This window comes from Triticum aestivum, chromosome 4B (genome assembly GCF_018294505.1).
Source record: "Triticum aestivum cultivar Chinese Spring chromosome 4B, IWGSC CS RefSeq v2.1, whole genome shotgun sequence".
NCBI classification, from domain to species: Eukaryota; Viridiplantae; Streptophyta; class Magnoliopsida; order Poales; family Poaceae; genus Triticum; species Triticum aestivum.
Genome location: NC_057804.1, coordinates 55,225,077 through 55,241,845, shown reverse-complemented (window position 1 = coordinate 55,241,845; position 16,769 = coordinate 55,225,077).

The following is a 16,769-nucleotide window of genomic DNA, read 5'->3' as shown; positions in this document are numbered from 1 at the left end:
ACACAAAAGCCACAATGGTGATATGCCAATTGCTATTTACCCTTCATAAGGACCCTTTTCATCGAATCCGATCTGACTGAAGTGGGAGAGACTGGCACCCGCTAGCCACCTTAATGCAACAAGTGCATGTCAGTCGGTGGAACCTGTCTCACGTAAGCGTACGTGTAAGGTCGGTCTGGGCCGCTTCATCCCATGATGCCACCGAATCAAGATAGGACTAGTAACGGTAAGAAAATTGAACAAACCAACACCCACAACTACTTGTGTTCTACTCGTGCATAGAATCTACGCAATAGATCTAGCTCATGATGCCACTGTTGGGGAACGTAGCAGACATTCAAAATTTTCTACGCATCACCAAGATCAATCTATGGAGTAACTAGCAACGAGAGAGAGGGGAGTGCATCTTCATACCCTTGAAGATCGCGATGCGGAAGCGTTGCAAGAACGCGGTCGGTGGAGTCGTTCACTAAGCGATTCAGATCGCGGCCGAATCCGATCTAAGCACCGAACAATGGTGCCTCCGTGTTCAACACATGTACAGCCCGGGGACGTTTCCTCTGTCTTGATCCAGCAAGGGGAGAGGAGAAGTTGAGGGAGAGCTCCGGCAGCATGCTGGTATGGTGGTGGAGCTTGCAGTTCTCCGGCAGAGCTTCGCCAAGCACTACGGACGAGGAGGAGGTGTTGGGGAGGGAGAGGGCTGCGCCAGGGGAAGGGTGAGGCTCCCATGCGCCTCCCCACTATATATAGGGGTGGAGGGGGCTGGTTTCTTGCCCTCCAAGTCCATTGGGGCGTTGGCAAAGGTGGGAGGAAAGAAATCCCATCATTTCCTTCCCCACCGATTGTTATCCCCCTTTTTTAGGGATCTTGATCTTATCCCTTCGGGATATGATCTTATTCCTTCTAAGGGGGATCTTGGTGCGTCTTGACCAGGGGTGTGGGGCCTTGCCCCCACTACCCACGTTCATGTGGGTCCCTCCATGCAGGTGGGCCCCACTCTTGAGCCTTCTAGAACCTTCCCGGTGCAATACCGAAAAATCCCAAACATTTTCCGGTGGTCAAAGTAGGACTTCCTGTATATAAATCTTTACCTCCAGACCATTCCGGAACTCCACGTGACGTCCGGGATCTCATCCGGGACTCCGAACAACATTCGGTAACTGCACACTAATTCCCATAACAACTCTAGTGTCACTAAATCTTAAGTGTGTAGACCCTACGGGTTCGAGAATCATGCAGACATGACCGAGACAGCTCTCTGGCCAATAACCAATAGCGGGATCTGGATACCCATGTTGGCTCCCACATGTTCCACGATGATCTCATCGGATGAACCACGATGTCAAGGATTCAAGCAATCTCGTATACAATTCCCTTTGTCAATCGGTACGTTACTTGCCCGAGATTCGATCGTCGGTATTCCAATACCTCGTTGAATCTCGTTACTGGCAAGTCACTTTACTCGTTCCGTAATGCATGATCCCATGACTAAACACTTAGTCACATTGAGCTCATTATGATGATGCATTACCGAGTGGGCCCAGAGATACCTCTCCATCACACGGAGTGACAAATCCCAGTCTCGATTCGTGCCAACCCAACAGACACTTTCGGAGATACCTGTAATGCACCTTTATAGCCACCCAGTTATGTTGTGACGTTTGGCACACCCAAAGCATTCCTACGGTATCTGAGAGTTGCAGAATCTCATGGTCTAAGGAAATGATACTTGACATTAGAAAAGCTTTTAGCAAACGAACTACACGATCTTGTGCTATGCTTAGGATAATTGGGTCTTGTCCATCACATCATTCTCCTAATGATGTGATCCCGTTATCAATGACATCCAATGTCCATGATCAGGAAATCATAACCATCTATTAATCAACGAGCTAGTCAACTAGAGGCTCACTAGGGACATGTTGTGGTCTATGTATTCACACATGTATTACGGTTTCCAGTTAATACAATTATAGCATGAACAATACACAATTATCATGAACAAGGAAATATAATAATAACCATTTTATTATTGCCTCTAGGGCATATTTCCAACTGAATACCCTACTTCTTGCTTGATTGATCTTGATGAATATGAGTATTACAAGAGTTGATCTACGACGAGACGTAATGGCTAAAACCCTAGAAGTGTAGCCGGTATGACTATATATCTATTTCCGGTCTAAACCCTCCGGTTTATATAGACACCAGAGGGGTCTAGGGTTATATAAAGTCAGTTATAGAAAAAGGAATCTTTATATCTAGTCGCCAAGCTTGCCTTCCACGCCAAGGAGAGTCCCATCTGGACACGGGAGGGAGTCTTCGGTCTTGTATCTTCACAGCCGATAAGTCTGGCCCATATGCAACAGGCCAGACACCCGAGGACCCCTTAGTACAGGTCTCCCTCAGCCATGAAATATGAGATAGGATCCATGTTTGAGAACAAAGTGTGGACTTTGGTTGACTTGCCCGATGATCAGCGAGCCATAGAGAATAAATGGATCTTCAAGAAGAAGACTGACGCTGATGGTAATGTTACTGTCTACAAAGCTCGACTTGTTGCGAAAGGTTTTCGACAAGTTTATGGAGTTGACTACAATGAGACTTCTCACCTGTAGCGATGCTTAAGTCTGTTCGAATCATGTTAGCAATTGTCGCATTTTATGATTATGAAATCTGGCAAATGGACGTCAAAATTGCATTCCTTAATGGATTTCTTAAAGAAGAGTTGTATATGATGCAACCAGAAGGATTTGTCGATCCTAAAGGTGCTACCAAAGTGTGCAACCTCCGGCGATCCATTTATGGACTGGTGCAAGCATCTTAGAGTTGGAATATACGCTTTGATGAGGTGATCAAAGCATATAGTTTTATACATACTTTTGAAGAAGCCTGTATTTACAAGAAAGTGAGTGGGAGCTCTATAGCATTTCTAATATTATATGTAGATGACATATTGTTGATTGGAAATGATATAGAATTTCTGGATAGCATAAAAGGATACTTGAATAAAAGTTTTTCAATGACAGACCTCGGTGAAGCTGCTTATATGTTGGGCATCAAGATCTATAGAGATAGATTAAGACGCTTAATTGGACTTTCACAAAGCACATACCTTGATAAAGTTTTGAAGAAGTTCAAAATGGATCAGTTAAAGAAAGGGTTCTTGCCTGTGTTACTGTAGCGACCAGACCTCAAATAGTCTGATCTCTGTGCTCAGTGTCATCCCTGGATCAGTAATGCTGACACCACACAGTACTTGGAGGATTTATAACAGAGTAGCAATCACACACTTATTACATCGAATGTCTCAAAAGAGAACTTATTGAAATAAATATGGCTTAAGGCCATCTAAAATTGATAACAGCGGAAGACTTGGAAGATAAGTGAGTCCATCAACTCCAACGGCATCACTGAGTATAGAACCACAACCTAAAAGCATCTTACTCGTCGTCTGAAAAGTCTGCAACATGAAACGTTGCAGCCCGAAAACGGGTCAGCACATGGAATATGCTGGCAATGTAACACATAGGGAATAATAATAGAATAAGCTATACTACATGCATATTTGGCTGGTGGTAAAGCTCTATGGTTATAGTTTTTGCATAAAGCCAATTTTTCCCTACTGCAAAGGAATAAATTTATTTAACTATCATGGTGGTTGTTAAACATTGAGAATGGTTGACAGCATTCTCAATCCCAATTAAAAGTACTCACTAAAACCCAACAATATTGATTATAGTAACATGATGAGATTCACATGATATCCAGGTACTAGATACTCAAGATGTCCATAACCGGGGACACGGCTAACCATGATTAGTTTATACACTCTGCAGAGGTTTGCGCACTTTTCCCCACATGACTCGATCGCCTCCGCTTGGTTTCTCGCACTACTTGGTGTTTGAGAAACGGATGACCGAGACATAGTCTTTCAGAAGCACTTGCACCTTACATAGGGGTAGACCGTACCAACCTACATCCCCTACATCTGCTAGTCCACCCCGTAAGAGTTCGCACAACTTAGTCAACTATGCTAGAGCCCATAATAGCATGTGGCTGCACACGGAAGTTTCTAGTTTGAATAATCTCATGATCCCTTTGAGCCTGGGTGGCGGTCCGAAGAAATACAGGCAAGTCCTGATAGAAACCAGGTGCCTCAATCCACCCAGATGTGTGTTTAAGTTGCCACCTTAAATAAACCATTAATTCAACAATCTCACATCTGTCATGGATACACTCACCCAATCCACGTCTACTAGCATAGCATGGCATAATAAGCAAACGTAGAAGTAACTCCCAAAGGTTTGATAATAAAACAGGTAATAGGTACTACCTCATCTACTTCCCTTCCCACAATTTAATTAGATCCTAATCATGCAATGTTTGAGGATAGATCTAATGCATAAAAACTGGGTATGAGAAGAGTATGATCAAAGTGTTACTTGCCTTGCTGATGATCCGCGAGACCTAGAGACTCGAAGTAATAGGCGGCGCACTCCGGGTATTCTATCGTAGACAAACAAACAATCATACAATAAGTACTCATCTAATGCACAGGTAAAACTCGAGTAAAAGATCTAACCAGAATGTTCAACTTAAGAACTCCGGTTTTCAAAAGAAACAAATCAAACAAAGCAACGAAAGTCAAACGGCGAAAGAAAACAGCTTTGGTTTACTAATCTGTATCTAAGTCAAATTTTACAGAAGCAAAAACTTGTTTAAGTAGATTATTCGAAAAGAGGGTTTCGAGACGAAACTCCAGGCACTTGAATCGCCTGATTCCGATAAACGAGCGAAAAGTTAAACTAAAACAAAAATCGGATCAGGAATCACGATCGGAAAAATTGCGGATTAAATCCGAGAAAAGAAAAAATAACGAACGGGTCAACGAACAAACGTTCGTTAACTAAACTAATCTGACAAACACGTTCGTTAAAAACCGAAAATAAAACCGATCTAATCGGAAAAAACAGAAACTAAAAAAAACCAAAAAATAACCCGACGGAAAAACCGCACGGTTTTCTAAAAAAACGGCATGGAAAACAAGGCGGCGGCGAACCTCGGCGAGCGGTGCGGGCGGTGGGGTCGGCGGGGTCCGGCGGCGGCGGCGGCGGCGGCTGGCGGCTAGGGTTAGGGTTTGCGCGGGTGGGCCGGCGGCGGCTGGCGGGCTGGCGAGGCGGGGCAGCTGGGCCTGGGGCGCCGGGGCGGCGCTATATATAGTGCCCCCCCCCCCGAGCGGAGTCCCGCTCGGGCACGGCCCGTAGGTCGGTTACGCATTTTTTTAAATAATTTCGTGCAGAAGAAAAATAAAAAGAAATACTAAACGGACTCCAAAATTCCCAAAATAAATATTCCCCAGCTTCTAAAATCAAGCCAGACAAGATGAACATTTATTTGGGGCCTAAATGCAATTTTGAAAAACGCGCATTTTTCCTAAATTCAAATAAAAGGCAAAAAAACTCCATAATAAATCTTATTTGATTTTTTTTATTAAATCTTCATTATTTCTTTATTTTGGGAAAGTCATTTTATTCCCTCTCTAAAATTTTGGTAGAAGAAATAATTGAAGATAAAATAAATAAAATCAATGATCCTATTTTCAAAATTTGAGAAAACTCAAATATGAAAATAACAAAATCCCCAACTCTCTCCGTGGGTCCTTGAGTTGTGTAGAATTTCTAGGATCCAGCCAACAATGCAACAAAAATATGATATGCCATGATGATCTATGTATAACATTCCAAATTGAAAATTTGGGATGTTACAAACCTACCCCCCTTAAGATGAATCTCGCCCTCGAGATTCGGGTTGGCTAGCAAATAGGTGAGGGTGGTCCTTGAGCAGATCTTCCTCTCGCTCCCAGGTGGCTTCCTCCTCGGTGTGGTGGCTCCACTGAACTTTGCAAAACTTGATAACCTTACTGCGGGTAACTCTGCTGGCATACTCCAGAATCTTAACTGGTTTCTCTTCATAGGTCAAATCTTCTTTCAACTGAATCGCTTCCAGTGGCACAGTATCTCTCAGTGGTATATCAGCCATCTCTGCGTGACACTTCTTCAACTGTGAAACATGGAACACATCGTGAACTCCTGACAATCCCTCAGGTAATTCCAACTTGTACGCTACTTCTCCCATGCGTTCCAAAACCTTGTATGGCCCCACAAAACGTGGCGCTAACTTTCCTTTAACTCCAAAACGCTTAACTCCTCGAAGTGGAGATACTCGAAGATAAACTCTGTCCCCGACTTCATATTCTGTCCCCTTGCGTTTTGAATCTGCATAGCTCTTCTGCCTTGACTGAGCTACCTTGAGCCTGTCGCGAATCAACTTTACTTTCTGTTCAGACTCCTTAATCAAATCCGGTCCAAACAACTGGCGATCTCCTACCTCATCCCACAACAACGGGGTTCTGCACCTCCTTCCGTACAAGGCTTCGAAAGGGGCCATCTTCAAACTGGATTGATAACTATTGTTGTAAGAAAACTCCGCGTATGGCAAGTTGTCATCCCAACTTGATCCATAATCCAAAACACAAGCTCTAAGCATATCCTCCAAAATCTGATTGACTCTCTCGGTCTGTCCATCTGTCTGTGGGTGGAAAGCTGTGCTAAACTCCAGCCTGGTTCCCAATGTTTCGTGCAACTGCTTCCAGAACTTCGAGGTGAATTGGGTTCCTCTATCTGATACGATACTCCTCGGAACTCCATGCAAACAAACAATCCTTGTCATGTATATCTTAGCCAATTTGGCGCTACTGTAGGTAGTCTTTACTGGAATGAAATGAGCTACCTTCGTCAAACGATCGACTACAACCCAAATCGAGTCATAGCCTGAACGAGTCCTGGGCAATCCCGTGATGAAATCCATGCCTAGTTTATCCCACTTCCATTCGGGTATAGGCAATGGCTGTAACAATCCTGCTGGCTTCTGATGTTCTGCCTTCACCCTCTGACATACATCACAAACTGCTACATACTCTGCAATATCCTTCTTCATTCCGGTCCACCAGAAAGTTTCCTTCAAATCCAAATACATCTTCGTATTTCCGGGGTGAATCGAATATGGTGAATCATGTGCCTCTTGCAGAATCAACTTCCTGATCTCCGGGTCATTGGGCACATAAACACGGTCCTCAAACCATAAGGTATCGTGCTCATCCTCACGAAATCCTTTAGCCTTTCCCTTGCTCATCCTTTCCTTAATGGAAGCAATTTCCTTATCTGCCTTTTGAGCTTCTCTGATTTTATCCATCAAAGTAGACTGAATCTCCAATGCTGCTACATAGCCTCTCGGAACTATTTCCAAACATAGCTCTCGAAGATCCTCGGCTAACTCCTTGGGTATTTCTCCCGTCATTAGTGTATTGACATGGCTCTTGCGGCTCAACGCGTCTGCTACAATGTTAGCCTTCCCGGGGTGATAATGCAATCTCATATCATAATCCTTAATAAGCTCCAACCATCTCCTCTGCCTGAGATTTAACTCCTTCTGCGTGAAGATGTACTTCAAACTCTTGTGATCCGTGTATACCTCACAATGATTTCCAATGAGAAAATGTCTCCACATTTTCAGTGCGTGTACTACGGCTGCTAACTCCAAATCATGAATAGCATAATTCAACTCATGACGCTTAAGCTGTCGTGAAGCATACGAAACAACTCTTCCCTCCTGCATAAGCACTGCTCCAAGTCCTCGACGTGAAGCGTCGCAATACACTTCATAATCCTTAGTCTGATCTGGCAGAATTAATACTAGTGAGGTAACCAAACGTTTCTTCAACTCTTGGAAACTAGCCTCACACTCCTCAGTCCAAATGAACTTAGTATCCTTCTTCAACAGCTTTGTCATAGGCTTCGCAATCTTCGAGAAATTTTCAATGAATCTCCGGTAGTATCCTGCGAGTCCAAGGAAACTCCTGATCTCTCCAATTGTTGTTGGTGCTTCCCAGTTGGTCACAGTGACAACTTTAGTGGGGTCTACTGCGATACCTTCTCCGGATATAACATGTCCGAGAAATCCAACTTCCTTCAACCAAAACTCACACTTGCTGAACTTGGCGTATAGCTGATGTTCTCTGAGCTTCTCGAGTACCAAACGCAAGTGCTCCTTATGTTCCTCTTCATTTTTCGAGTAAACCAAATTATCATCAATGAACACCACGACGAACTTATCCAAAAACTCCATAAACACCTTGTTCATCATGTTCATAAAATAGGCTAGGGCGTTAGTCAGACCAAATGACATAACGGTATACTCATACAACCCATACCTGGTGGTAAAAGCTGTCTTCGGTATATCTTGCTCCCGAATCTTCAACTGATGGTATCCTGATCGCAAATCGATCTTGGAAAACACCTTTGCTCCTTGCAACCGGTCAAACAGATCATTGATCATTGGTAGTGGGTACTTGTTCTTGATTGTTACTTTGTTCAATCCGCGATAATCGACAACCATTCTTAACGATCCATCCTTCTTTTCCACCAGAAGTACTGGCGATCCCCAAGGCGAAGAACTTGGGCGAATAAAACCTTTATCCAACAACTCCTTAATCTGCTTCTTAATTTCCTCCAAATCTTGGGCTGGCATCCTGTACGGTCTCTTGGATATAGGCCCAGTGCCTGGCAGTAGTTCAATTAAGAACTCAATGTCTCTATCCGGTGGCATGCCTGGCAACTCTTCTGGAAATACATCGGGGAAATCCCTTACCACTGGTACTTCCTCCTGCACAACTCCTGATAAGGAATTTACATGTGCTCTTCTCGGCTCATGCCGTGATACATACTTGATTCTTCTTCCTTCAGGGGTGGTAAGCAAAATCGACTTACTGGCGCAATCAATATTCCCTCCATACTTCGATAACCAATCCATGCCTAATATCACATCCAAACCTTGCGATTCCAAAACTATTAGGTCCGAGGGAAATACATGGTGTCCAATCCTTAATGGCAGTCGATCACACCATATACTAGCCGTATACTCTGCTCCGGGTGAGGTTACTAGCATGGGTGACCTAAGTGCTTGGGTCGGTAGTTTATATTTATCCACAAATCCCCTTGATATGTATGAATGCGATGCACCAGTATCGAAAAGAACAACTGCAGTAAATGTCTTAACCAAAAACTTACCTATTATTGCGTCTGGCTGGGCTTCAACCTCCTCCACGGTAATGTGGTTCACTTGCCCCCTGTTGAAAGGGTTCGGCTTCTTTCCTGAGCTTCCATTGCCATTTCCATTTTGGGCTTCTGGGCAATCATTTGCATAATGCCCAGTCTTACGGCACTTATAACAAGTGATATGGCTCAGGTCTGCCTTGGATGGTGTTGACGGGTTGGTGCGGCTTTGTCCATTGCTTCCTCCATTCCCGTTTCCATTCTTAGCACCGTTATGATTGTGCGAGCTACCTCCTCCGTGAGTATGCTGAAAGTGTCCTCCTGACTTTGGGGCAAAGCATGGCTTCTGCTGAGCTCCAGAATTGTACTTCCCCTGTCCATACTTCCTCTTACGATTTTCAATCTGCTGTTGTTTCCCCTCAATCATAAGAGCACGATCTACTAACTCCTGGTAGTTATTGAAAGTGTCTACCATCAACTGCATGCTCAGCTCATCATTCAGTCCTTCTAGAAACTTCTCCTGCTTAGCTGCTTCCGTAGCAACGTCATCTGGGGCATAACGTGCTAGCTTACTGAAATCATCCACATACTGGCCAACTGTCCGTCCTTGGCGTAAGTTGCGAAACTCACGCTTCTTCATGGCCATAGCTCCTGCTGAAACATGGGCAGTACGAAAAGCTTGCTGAAACCGATTCCATGTGACAGTGTCTACAGGGTAAGTGGCTGTAAAATTCTCCCACCATGCTGCTGCGGGTCCGTTAAGCTGATGTGCGACAAACTTCACCTTTTCTCCATCTATGCATCCTGCAGCGGCCAACTCCCTCCCTATCTTACGGAGCCAATCATCTGCTACTATCGGCTCGGTGCTACTGGAAAACACCGGCGGATTCAACCTTAAGAAACGTGCCAGATGGTCAACAGGTGGTGGTGGTGGGTTGTTGTTGTTGTTGCCTTGGTTCTGTACCAATGTTTGAATCAAGGTATTCTGCTGCTGAATCAACTGAGTGATCTCTGGCGGGAAAACAAACTCGGGGTCGCGTCTCGGAGGCATCTGAGGGTTTTAAGGGGAGAGTTAAGAATAGAATGAGGTCTAGTGAGATAACACTACCCATATGCACATGAGACAAAAACACACAATATCATTCCAATCAATTCAAACAAGGGCATACAACGGTCTAACTATCGTTACAAAAGTGCTTGGACTAAAACTAATTAATTGGTGGAAAATTCTACTACTGTTATGGTGGTCAACTAGAAAAACTGCTCCGATGTAGATTCCATGATATCTGCTCCATCTTCATCAACATAGTCATCATCGCTGTCGTCGGGATCCGAGTCGGTGTCGTCGATGATGATATAATTATCTGGACAAGTAGGTTCATCCTCTTCCTCTCTGGGTGCTGATCCTCCCATGAATACTCCAATCTTCTCCTAAAGGTCACCGTTCTGTCTTACTAGAGCGACGATTTCTTCCATATAGTCCTTACGTGTAGCCTTGAGTTCTGCTTCTAGCTCCTTGATCCTGGTCGTAGCCTTCTGTAGTTCCTCCATATCTGCGCACATCTGATTCTCCTGGCGTCGGATGTGTTGGTTTAACTCCTGAATATAAGCTGCGATTCATCTGTCCTTCCTGGTGGTGATCATCTCCCAATGCTCATCTCGGCGCCCACAAATCTGGTAGATAGTATTCTTGAGGTCGTTGTGGTAAACTTCTCCAATTCGTCCCATGGCAATGTGAGCTGCCATGCTTTTTCCTAGGCTCCATGTTGGTACATCAAAGGTAAACTCTATTGGCTCCGTGACTGGTGCAAACGTCCTTCCTCGAATGTAGACTTGAATCCTCCAGCGCTCCTCTTCGGGTAAAGTGGCATTGAAAGTCCCGGTGAAGCTTGGTACTCCTATGTTCAAGTATCTAGTGGCTTCCTTCAAGTGATATCCAAAAGGTGAATTCTCATCTGGTTGCGTGAACTTGATCCTTGCATCCACCATCCTAAAGAATAGAAAAGATGAGGAGTCAGAAATGAGAAGAAAGAGTAGTGATCTAGGGCTTAAGCTTAGTGGCCGTGTCCTACAGTCAGCGTGTGCTCTGATACCACCTTTGTAGCGACCAGACCTCAAAAAGTCTGATCTCTGTGCTCAGTGTCATCCCTGGATCAGTAATGCTGACACCACATAGTACTTGGAGGATTTATAACAGAGTAGCAATCACACACTTATTACATCGAATGTCTCAAAAGAGAACTTATTGAAATAATATGGCTTAAGGCCATCTAAAATCGATAAGAGCAGAAGACTTGGAAGATAAGTGAGTCCATCAACTCCAACGGCATCACTGAGTATAGAACCACAACCTAAAAGCATCTTACTCGTCGTCTGAAAAGTCTGCAACATGAAACGTTGCAGCCCGAAAACGGGTCAGCACATGGAATATGCTGGCAATGTAACACATAGGGAATAATAATAGAATAAGCTATACTACATGCATATTTGGCTGGTGGTAAAGCTCTATGATTATAGTTTTGCATAAAGCCAATTTTTCCCTACTGCAAAGGAATAAATTTATTTAACTATCATGGTGGTTGTTAAACATTGAGAATGGTTGACAGCATTCTCAATCCCAATTAAAAGTACTCACTAAAACCCAACAATATTAATTATAGTAACATGATGAGATTCACATGATATCCAGGTACTAGATACTCAAGATGTCCATAACCGGGGACACGGCTAACCATGATTAGTTTATACACTCTGCAGAGGTTTGCGCACTTTTCCCCACATGACTCGATCGCCTCCGCTTGGTTTCTCGCACTACATGGTGTTTGAGAAACGGATGACCGAGACATAGTCTTTCAGAAGCACTTGCACCTTACATAGGGGTAGACCGTACCAACCTACATCCCCTACATCTGCTAGTCCACCCCGTAAGAGTTCGCACAACTTAGTCAACTATGCTAGAGCCCATAATAGCATGTGGCTGCACACGGAAGTTTCTAGTTTGAATAATCTCATGATCCCTTTGAGCCTGGGTGGCGGTCCGAAGAAATACAGGCAAGTCCTGATAGAAACCAGGTGCCTCAATCCACCCAGATGTGTGTTTAAGTTGCCACCTTAAATAAACCATTAATTCAACAATCTCACATCTGTCATGGATACACTCACCCAATCCACGTCTACTAGCATAGCATGGCATAATAAGCAAACGTAGAAGTAACTCCCAAAGGTTTGATAATAAAACAGGTAATAGGTACTACCTCATCTACTTCCCTTCCCACAATTTAATTAGATCCTAATCATGCAATGTTTGAGGATAGATCTAATGCATAAAAACTGGGTATGAGAAGAGTATGATCAAAGTGTTACTTGCCTTGCTGATGATCCGCGAGACCTAGAGACTCGAAGTAACAGGCGGCGCACTCCGGGTATTCTATCGCAGACAAACAAACAATCATACAATAAGTACTCATCTAATGCACAGGTAAAACTCGAGTAAAAGATCTAACCAGAATGTTCAACTTAAGAACTCCGGTTTGCAAAAGAAACAAATCAAACAAAGCAACGAAAGTCAAACGGCGAAAGAAAACAGCTTCATTTTACTAATCTGGATCTAAGTCAAATTTTACAGAAGAAAAAACTTGTTTAAGTAGATTATTCGGAAAGAGGGTTTCGAGATGAAACTCCAGGCGCTTGAATCGCCTGATTCCGATAAACAAGCAAAAAGTTAAACTAACACAAAAATCGGATCAGGAATCGCGATCAGAAAAATCGCGGATTAAATCCGAGAAAAGAAAAATGACAAACGGGTCAACGAACGAACGTTCGTTAACTAAACTAATCTGACGAACACGTTCGTTAAAATGAATGAACGAGCGAACGCTCGCTAATTAAACTAAACCGAAAATAAAACCGATCTAATCGAAAAAAACCGAAACTAAAAAAAAACAAAAAATAAACCGGCGGAAAAACCGCTCGGTTTTCTAAAAAAAGGGCACGGAAAATGAGGCGGCAGCGAACCTCGGCGAGTGAGGGAGTTCCGGACTAGGGGGTGTCCGGATAGCCGAACTATCATCATCGACCGGACTCCAAGACCATGAAGATACGAGATTGAAGACTTCGTCCCGTGTCCGGATGGGACTTTCCTTGGCGTGGAAGGCAAGCTTGGCGATACGGATATGTAGATCTCCTACCTTTGTAACCGACTCTGTGTAACCCTAGCCCTCTCCGGTGTCTATATAAATCGGATGGCTATAGTCCATAGGACGAACAACAATCATACCATAGGCTAGCTTCTAGGGTTTAGCCTCCTTGATCTCGTGGTAGATCTACTCTTGTAACACACATCATCAATATTAATCAAGCAGGACGTAGGGTTTTACCTCCATCAAGAGGGCCCGAACCTGGGTAAAACATCGTGTCCCTTGTCTCCTGTTACCATCCGCCTAGACGCACAGTTCGGGACCCCCTACCCGACATCCGCCGGTTTTGACACCGACATTGGTGCTTTCATTGAGAGTTCCTCTGTGTCGTCACCGATAGGCTCGATGGCTTCTTCAATCATCATCAACGACGCAGTTCAGGGTGAGATCTTCCTCCCCGGACAAATCTTCGTATTCGGCGGCTTTGCACTGCGGGCCAATTCACTTGGCCAACTAGAGCAGATCGAAAGCTACGCCCCTGGCCGTCAGGTCAGATTTGGAAGTTTGAACTTCACGGCTGACATCCGCGGGGACTTGATCCTCGATGGATTCGAGTCACAGCCGAGCGTGCCGCACTGTCGCGTCGAGCATGATTTAGCTCTGCAGCCGGACAGTACCCTGGAGGCCGCAGTTGAAACCGCACCGATCTTCGATTCGGAGCCAGCTGCGCAGATCGAGGACGGATGCCTAGACACCGCCTCGGAGGCTGCAACCTCTACGGCGATAGAGCCGAACACTGACTTTGTCCCTCATAAAGCTCGTGACTCCAAGATGCCGGACTCCTCGCCGGACTCCGAACCTCCCCCCCCTGATCGAATCTGATTGGGCGCCGATCATGGAGTTCACCGCGGCGGACATCTTTCAACACTCACCTTTTGGCGACATCTTGAGTTCGCTAAAGTATCTCTCGTTATCAGGAGAGCCCTGGCCGGACTGCGGTCAGGACGATTGGGATGCGGACGACAAAGAAATTTAAAGCCCACCCACCACCCACTTGGTAGCCGCTGTCGATGATTTAACCGACATGCTAGACTATGACTCCGAGGACATCGACGGTATGGACGATGATGCCGGAGACGACCAAGAACCAGCGCCGACGGGGCACTGGACAGCCACCTCATCATATGACATATACATGGTGGATATCCCAAAAGATGGGAACGGCGAAGGAACAGAGGAGGATGACCCCTCCAAAAAGCATCCCCAGCGCCGGTGTCAGCGGCGCCGCTCTAAATCCCGCCATAGCAAGAATGAAGACTCCGGCACCGGAGACAATAATACACCGGACAGTGCCGAAGACAACCCACTCCAGCAAGATGCAGCGCAGGAGGACGGAGACGCCAGCCCTTATGAAGGAGCGGCAGAAGAAGAGGCAGAGGGTTATACGCCTCCCTCCGGAGACGAAGCGAGCCTCGACGATGACGAATTCGTCGTGCCTGAGGATCCTGTCGAACAAGAGCGTTTTAAACGCAGGCTTATGGCCACGGCAAACAGCCTCAAGAAAAAGCAGCAACAGCTTAGAGCTGATCAGGATCTGCTAGCCGACAGATGGACTGAAGTCCTCGCAGCGTCCCGCGATACTAACGACAACCGTCGTGCCGGACACAGTAAGTCCGGCCGGGCCGAACAAAATAGACCAAGCTCCCTTGAGCTCCGTCGTGATATCGCCCAGTACAGAGGCGCCGCACACCCACTATGCTTCACAGATAAAGTAATGGATCATCAAATCCCCGAAGGGTTTAAACCCGTCAATATTGAATCTTATGATGGCACAACAGACCCCGCGGTTTGGATCGAAGACTATCTCCTTCACATCCACATGGCCCGCGGTGACGATCTTCATGCCATCAAATACCTCCCCCTCAAGCTTAAAGGACCAGCCCGGCATTGGCTCAACAGCTTGCCAGCAGAGTCAATTGGGAGTTGGGAGGACCTGGAAGCCGCATTCCTCGATAACTTCCAAGGCACTTATGTGCGACCACCAGACGCGGATGACCTAAGCCACATAATTCAGCAGCCAGACGAATCGGCCAGACAATTCTGGACACGGTTCTTAACCAAGAAAAACCAAATCGTCGACTGTCCGGATGCGGAGGCTCTCGCGGCCTTCAAGCATAACATCCGCGACGAGTGGCTTGCCCGGCACCTGGGACAAGAAAAGCCGAAATCCATGCCAGCCCTCACATCACTCATGACCCGCTTCTGCGCGGGTGAGGACAGCTGGCTAGCACGCAGCAACAACCTCAGCAAAAATTCTGGTAGTCCGGATTTCAAGGACCGAAATGGCAGGCAGCATCATAACAAAAACAAAGGCCGCATTAACAGCGACAATAGTGAGGATACGGCAGTCAATGCCGAATTCAGAGGCTCTAAACCCGGTCAGCGGAAAAAGCCATTCAAACGAACTACTCCGGGTCCGTCCAATTTGGACCGAATACTCGACCGCTTGTGCCAGATACACGGCACCCCCGAAAAGCCAGCTAACCATACCAACAGGGACTGTTGGGTATTCAAGCAGGCAGGCAAGTTAATTGCCGAAAACAATGACAAGGGGCTGCATAGCGACGACGAGGAAGAGACCCGACCACCGAACAATAGAGGACAGAAGGGTTTCCCCCCACAGGTGCGGACGGTGAACATGATATACGCAACACACATACCCAAAAGGGAGCGGAAGCGTGCACTCAGGGATGTCTACGCGATGGAGCCAGTTGCCCCAAAGTTCAATCCATGGTCCTCCTGCCCGATCACTTTTGACCGAAGGGACCACCCCACCAGCATCCGCCACGGCGGATTCGCTGCATTGGTCTTAGACCCAATCGTCGATGGATTTCACCTAACAAGAGTCCTGATGGACGGCGGCAGCAGCATAAACCTGCTTTACCAGGATACAGTGCGCAAAATGGGCATAGACCCCTCAAGGATTAAACCTACCAAAACGACCTTTAAAGGCGTCATACCAGGTGTAGAAGCCAATTGTACAGGCTCAATTACACTGGAAGTGGTCTTCGGATCCCCGGATAACTTCTGAAGCGAGGAGTTAATCTTCGACATAGTCCCGTTCCGCAGCGGCTATCATGCCTTGCTCGGACGTACCGCGTTTGCAAAGTTCAACGTGGTGCCGCACTACGCATACCTCAAGCTCAAGATGCCAGGCCCTCGAGGAGTCATCACGGTCAACGGAAACACTGAACGTTCTCTCTGCCCGGAGGAACATACAGTGGCTCTCGCGGCAGAAGTGCAATGCAGCCTCTTAAGGAAATTCTCGAGTCCGGCCGTTAAGCGGCTGGACATAGCTAAGCGCGCCCGGAGTAACTTACAACAAGACCACCTGGCACGTTCCGAGCACGCGTAGCAGTGCGGCCCCAACCCAGCCCCTGCGAAACGTCAAAGCAGGTCCTTCGCATACACCATTATGCTTCGAAGATACCATGGGCATGGGGAGAGGGGCACGACCACG